We start from the raw sequence: 7068 nt of genomic DNA on the forward strand, positions 1-7068 counted from the left end.
ACAATTTGTATAGAAAGAAACTACAAAAGTTAAACAAGTAACAAATGTATACTAAATGCTTCCCTGTGTTTCTTCAAAAGATGGTACAAACTCATTATCTGAGCCAATTAAGACATCCAGTGTAAGAAGTAACATGAGCCTGGGGTAAACAGTATTAAAAAATAAGCAATTGCAAAACATGTGTTTATGCTTCATTTTGTAAAAAATTTTGTTAAATACAAAATGTATGAATGTAGTGTACACTGATTCATAAGTAAAAAAGGAATAAGCTCAAAATTTTAAGTTACTCCGCTCTTTAAAAAAGTCTGTACAAATTTCAAGAAGCAAACCGACATCTTGGGTGAGCTGAGGTTTTCCCTAGAAGGGGTGTCCGGGACATCACTGGGGTGCTGGTTGTCCGCTGGGAGCTCCGGATGTCTTCTCTAAGGGATGTGCTGGGTGTAGAACAGGATGTAAGCCTGGGCTTTGAGCACCTCGGCCGTGGTGCACATGCTCAGCCCAGAATCGTTGCAGGGCACTCAGAACCCTTCTTCAGAATCATAGCAGTAGGAGGTGTAGTGTTCCTCGCTGACCCCTTTCCCATGGTGCATCACTATGGCACACAAGTTATAAGAAAGCATTCAGGTCTGAGCAATTTCAAGGTCTCTCTGCAGCAATAGGGCTCCATGTTTAAGATTTCCTCAAAGCCAGCAGGAACACCAACCTTCTCTTGGTTATTACATCCAGACCACCTGAACTGCTTAAGGTGCAGCCTGAGAACCTGAGGCAGGCGGCAGATCAGGATCTGCTTCCAGGCTTCTGTGAGAGTGCCTAGCTTTGAGGGGAACCTTCTGTGCTTTGAGTTACACTGGTCGTATACATACATTTTTCCTTCTAAAGCTTCAGTTTCTGTGAATTTGACCAACATTTCATTAACCAAACATGGCTGCAAGGTAGCATCTTTCCCACTGCACTGGTATCTTTCTGGAAATTCCAATGACAAGTCCCAGAAAGGTTCTATGGTATTTGATTTGTTGTCACATGCAAGACACGCAACCTGACTAAAAGGCTGTCCATGAAAAATATTATTTACAACTTTCAGAAAGTGCTTGATAAGTTTCCTTTGAGAACTGAGGAGCACTGGCAACCTACCTGTTGTCTCTAGTGCATTCTTTTATTTTATCCAAAAGTTCACAAAGAAATTCTTGAGCATCTTCTTGGCCATAACCATGAAAAGTAGGAATTACCCTCCATACTGAGTAGAGCTTAGCAAAGGGTGAGACCTGGGCCCACTTTCAAGACCACATGACCTGGAATAAGGTATCCAATTTGGGACAGAGAGATAAATATTATGAAGTTGGCTCCCTTGGTTAAATAAGTTCCATATTTCTACTTTTTGATGTTCTGACATTTAGTCCTGATGATATACTTAAACGTCTGCAGCAAAGAAAGCCTGGTTCTTTTTCTTAGTGTTCACTTACTTGATATACCACAGTATCTGTCAAGGAAGGATGGTACTGTAAGATCTTATCACCAGCAGTCACCGCCAGCCACTGGTTCAGATCAAGCTCTCAAAAGCACTGTCAAAAAATAAGTAAATGACTCAATTCTTGAAGAACAGGATTCATATAGCAAATATTTTCCAAATTTCTCAATCGTGTTACACCAAGAGTCACTACTGCCCTTTGTTTAGCTGAGGCATTACTGTTTTCTTTTCAAACTTCCATCTTCTGAGGTAAACACAATTTTCTCCTTTGATGCTGGGGTTTGCTGGGGGACACGAACACGGAAAATTTCCATCATGGTAGACTGAACTGTAAGCTCTTTCTGGGTGGTGCACTTTCCAATTCTGCTTTCACTTGATACTGTAACAGTCCTTGCTGTGTTGTTTTCACTTCTCTTTTTGCTACTATTTTTTCGTGAAATTGTTCTTCTTGCCTTTTTCTTCCAGTGGGTTATTATTCCAATGAAGTTCAAAACATTTTCCCCGTAAACATCCTTCTCCCGTGCCAAAGACCAGTACACATTTGATTTTCATTCTGAAGAGGAGACTGGGCATCATCATGTACGGAGAATCATCTCTTGTACTGCTAGGTCGTAAAATCGTTCCGCTATGGGGGTGAAATAATTTTGACTTTTCCGGTACGGGGAAACGAACTCACAACCTTGAGCTTGCCAGCCAGGCGCTGTGCCGCTGAGCTAAACCCCCAGCCCCTAATTTTGACTTTTGATTGTACTTAATGTACTTCGTAGTATTTTCCTGTCTCCAGCTGCATTGTAGTTCAGGACATAATCATCAGAGATAACAGAAAACATACATCTCATTCACTTCCAACACAACAGAATGACTGCTTTCATGAAAAAGCCTGAGTGCATGCTCTTCAGTATAGCACCCATAGGCAACGTGGGGACAGCTGAGGCAGGCCCAGATGAACTCGGTTGTACTGCAGTCCGCACAATGCCATTTCTGAGGGCTGAGGAAGGAACGGTCTTGAGCAAGCTGCAACTTCCCAATGTGTTTGCACTAATGCATCATTAACGCTTATTTAATCCATCTGAGAAACACATAATCCAAACACGCCCCTCTTCACAACACCTGAGGCATCTGAAAGCTGCCCAAGCCAGGCAATCATTTTAGCATAAACTCTGGGTCCTCCTCCTCAGTTCACTGATTATTCTTGATTGTAAAGGATTAGTTCTTTAATCCTTTAGTATGGTATACAAATTTTTCCAAAAAAGATCTGCTGGCTAATAGGGTTTTTGTACATGCTGTGTATCAGTTTTTATAATTTCTCTACTCTTCCTGTTTCTGAGTTTTTTTAATCTCAATGACTGATAAATCTTGTCAGTGATCCTGGTACATCTAGTGAGATGATTAATTTTTAAAAGAATTAATCCATTATTATGATTAATTACATTTTTGGTCTTTGAATTTTTTATTTTGTTTCAAAGAAGCCAAATTTTAATATTTCTTAAGTTAATAGTGAAATGATATAATTTAATGTATCATAAGGATAATTGCAAGTGTTCTTTTCGTTTTATTGTATTTTTTTTTCCTGAGACGGGGTTTCACTATGCAGTTCAGGCTGGCCTTGAACTCACTTTGTAGCCCAGCCTGGCTTCAAACTGGAAGTGATCTTCCTGCCTCAGCCTCTTAAGTGCTGGGATTACAGGCGTGGGCCACCACATCCAGTGACAAGTATTCTCTCATTGAGAGATATTTATCTAGTTTTTCCCCTGTAATGTTTTAATTAACAAATATTATCCCTTTGATATAAACAATAGTTTTTCATTTACCAAGTTACTCTATGGTCAACTATTACATATCTTTCCAAAGATGAGGTTTTGAAATGGATTTATATCCTTAACTATACTGAGTCACATACACTAATAAGAGTCCAACAGAATTTCGTTAGCCTTGAGACCACGGTGTTCTGTCACAAGTTTTTCCTCTTTTCCCGAGCAAAGACATTTCCCAACACCTTAGCTCTCTCTTCAGACCACACCAGACAGCTTGTAATGGTACAGGGTGCAGCGTGAACTCTATACTCTCTGATAATTCACTACTTCATGCTCTCCCATACACTCATCTCTTTCTTAGAAGAATGAAAGGTTTATCCCCCTGACCCGCAATAAACAGTGAGACTCAGCAATAATAAGCCCTGGGCCGGGAATTCTTAGTAAAACACAAGGGAGCTAGCCTGTCTCAGCAGGATAGAAAACTGACCTGCAATTATAGATTTTAGGAAAAATAAGAAATAGACTAGGACCCTGACATTTCTCACCAGTCCCCTACCGTCTCTGAAATTTGAACCAAACTCATATTCCTGGGCTAAACTGAGGTTAAACCATTCATCCATTTCATCTCTTATCTTTATCATTTCCTTCAAGAGCGATTCATGAAAATCAATTCTATTTCATACAAAAACAATGAAAATGCAAAAGCAGAAGTTAAAGATACAATAACATTTACAATTACTCCAAAAATGGAATAGCTAGGTATACATTTAATAAAACGTATTCAGGTCTGGTAAGCTCAAAACTACATAATGCTGATGAAAGGAATCAAAGACACTCCATTTCTGTCTTAATTAGTGTGTTTAGGCTGCTCATAATAAATAGCATTACACACATGATTGGATTCATGTATACCATTTCGTTATTTAATTTTTGTTGTTATTTGTTTGTTCTTTTGCCCCTCTGCTGGCTTCTTTTGGGATTTATTTGAATATTTTTATTCTGTGTTTTTCAGTATATTTCTCTATTATCTTGGTGAGAGCTGTAGGCATTATTATATATAGTAATTATGTCCTAATTAACTTTTCATGGTCTAAGTAGGATCAATATTTTATCATGTTAAGTGGAATGTAAATACTTTCCCACTACATAGGTTTCCACTCTATGTTGTAGTTTTTGCTTTACATTCTCAGAAAACCTCATCAGACAATATTATAGTTTCTTTTTTTTTGTTTCGATCATCAAACATATTTTAAACAACTCAAGAGGAGAAGATTGGCCTATTATATTTACCCAGATATGTACCATATCTGTTGTTTTTTCTTTATTCCTGATCTGCGAAGTTTCCTTTGGGTATCATTTCCCTTCTTTTGAAAAACTCTCTTTTTTTTTTTTTTTTTTGGTTTTTCTCGGTACCAGGAACCGAACTCACGACCTTGCGCTTGCCAGGCAGGCGCTTTTGCCACTGAGCTAAATCCCCAGCCCCCTGAAAAACTCTCTTTAGCAGTTCTTTTAGAGCTGATCTTCAGACTACAAGTTCTGTTAGTTTTCCTTAATCTAAAAAATGCCTTCGTTTCACTTTTATTCTTTAAGACTACTTACGCTTGATCTATATCTGGCTTGATAGCTGTTTTCCAGCCCTTTAAAATGCTGTGGCCTTTCTTCTGATATTCACAGTTATTTCTGAGAAATCCAGTCATTCTCATCATCATTCCTTAAAAGTGATTCTGCTTAATTTAAAATGTTTTTTATTGTTTCAAATTTCAGTAATTTGATTATTTTGGGCACAAATTTCTTTTGGGTGATCTTTGATGGGGTTAATGAACTTCCTGAAACTGGTTTTTGTCTGTCATAAAATTTAGGAAGTCCTCAGCCATAATTTATTCCAATATTTTTTCAGCTTGTACCTTTCTCCTTCTTGAGCTTCCGTGACATAACTGATCGTCTTTCCATGACGGTCTGTTGGCTGTCCCCATACAACTGAGGATCTCTTTTTGAATTCAGTTTTTTCCCTTTGTTTTTCATTTCGGGTCATTTCTGTTGGTCTATTTTCAAGTTTACTGTTTCTTTCTCTGTCATCTCCGTTCTGATACTGAGTCCTTCAATTTGTGCTCTTTGTGTTGATTTGGAGTTTTATATCTGGCTCACACACACACATATACAGACAAATGTATATGTATATATATATATATCTACATACATACATCTACTGATCTACCTATTTTATCTTTTTATTTTGCTGAGGTTTATACCTTTCTATCATCCATTCTTATTTTTGGAGCCTTTTATAGAAGTTTGCTTAAACAGATAATTTTGTATTTTATTTGTACATGTTTGCAGTTCATGTAGTTTACAATCGTCTTGGGGAGTAGTTACATGCACATATTACAGCATGTTTCTTTCTTTCTTTTAATCCTCTTCCCCTTCCCTGCCTGTCCCTCCCTCATCTTCTAGTTCCCCTATCCCTTTGTTCATTCTTGCTGATATAACTGCTCTTAGCTCGTGTCACCGTGTATGATGTTTACATTAATTGGGGTTGTTAGATTCCTGTACATGGCACATCTTTGCTCTTATTTCCTCTTCCTTTCCTCCTCACTCCTCGCCCTTGCTCCCTGAGACTACTTTCCTATGGCAAGGGATCCATCCCCTTGTCCTCTTCTATTCATCCTTTATCATTTTCCTTGTTTGTACTTTGCCTCTTCAAATGAGAGATACCATACTGTACTTAAGTTTGTGGGTCTGGTTTATTTCACTCAATATTATATTTTCCAAGTGCATCCATTTCTGTACAAATGTCTAAAATTTAACATTTTATAGCTGAGTAGTATTCTGTAAGGTGTAGATACCACATTTTATTTATCCAGTCATCTCTTAATGGGTATACCGGCTGCTGCCAGGATTTAGCTATTGTGAATTTCGCTACTATAAACATCATTGTGCTTGTATTGCTGTAGTATGACGTAAGTTCTTTGGGGAAGATACCTAGAAGGGGGAGCACTGAATCATATAGAATTTCTAATTTCAGTTTGTTGAAAATCTCTATACTGATTTCCGTAATTGTTGTACTAGTTTGCATCCCTGCCAACAGTGAAGGACGGGTCCTTTTCCATCACAGTCAGGCCAACATTTTCCATTGTTAAGCAGATTTTAAAAAGTTAGTTTGTCAGACAATTCCAACATTTACATTACCATGACATTAGTACCAGATGAATATTTTTTCCCATGCAATCTTACTATTTCTTCATTCTCTATATGCTGAGTAGTTTGGGACTGCACTCTTGGACATTTAAAATATTATATTATGAAACTATACATCTTGTTTATGGAGAATGTTGATATTTTGGTTTGCATAATCAGTCAACTCTGTCAGATTCAGGCCACAAGTTCCGATCTTTTATGGTGTGTGGTTCCAATTTTTGTTCTATTTTCAAAGCCTTTAAATGCAGTTTGTATCCGTCTCAAGTGTGCACTGCCCAGTGGCCAGTTTGGGACTTGAGTGGTAAGCTACTTCTAACTTGGTTTTCAAGTCCACCTTATGATTTTTAGTGTCTGATTCACACATGCACATGACATCCATAACAACCTTATGAATTTGTATACTGATATATATTCTCTGTCTGTCTCTGTCTCTGTCTCTCTGTCTCTGTCTATCAGTCTGTCTCTCTGTGGTGTGTGTATGTGGGGTGTGTGTGTGTGTATGTGTGTGTGTGTGAGAGAGAGACAGAGACACAGAGAGAGAGAGAGAGAGAGAGAGAGAGAGAGAGAGAAAGAACACACAAGTACTTTCCCTGACCTCTATGGTTCGGTCCTCTGTCTCAACAGGTGTTATGGTTGATACATTCTGCCAACCTG

General features: G+C 38.2%; 1 pseudogene; it reads right to left on the reverse strand.

Annotated features, from left to right (window-relative positions):
* Nucleotides 1-422: 422 nt before the first annotated feature.
* LOC102022301 lies at nt 423-5251 on the reverse strand (annotated as a pseudogene).
* Between the last annotated feature and the right edge of the window lie 1817 nt (nt 5252-7068).

Source organism: Chinchilla lanigera, unplaced genomic scaffold (genome assembly GCF_000276665.1).
Source record: "Chinchilla lanigera isolate Chin_1 unplaced genomic scaffold, ChiLan1.0 scaffold00088, whole genome shotgun sequence".
In the NCBI taxonomy this organism is placed as follows: Eukaryota; Metazoa; Chordata; class Mammalia; order Rodentia; family Chinchillidae; genus Chinchilla; species Chinchilla lanigera.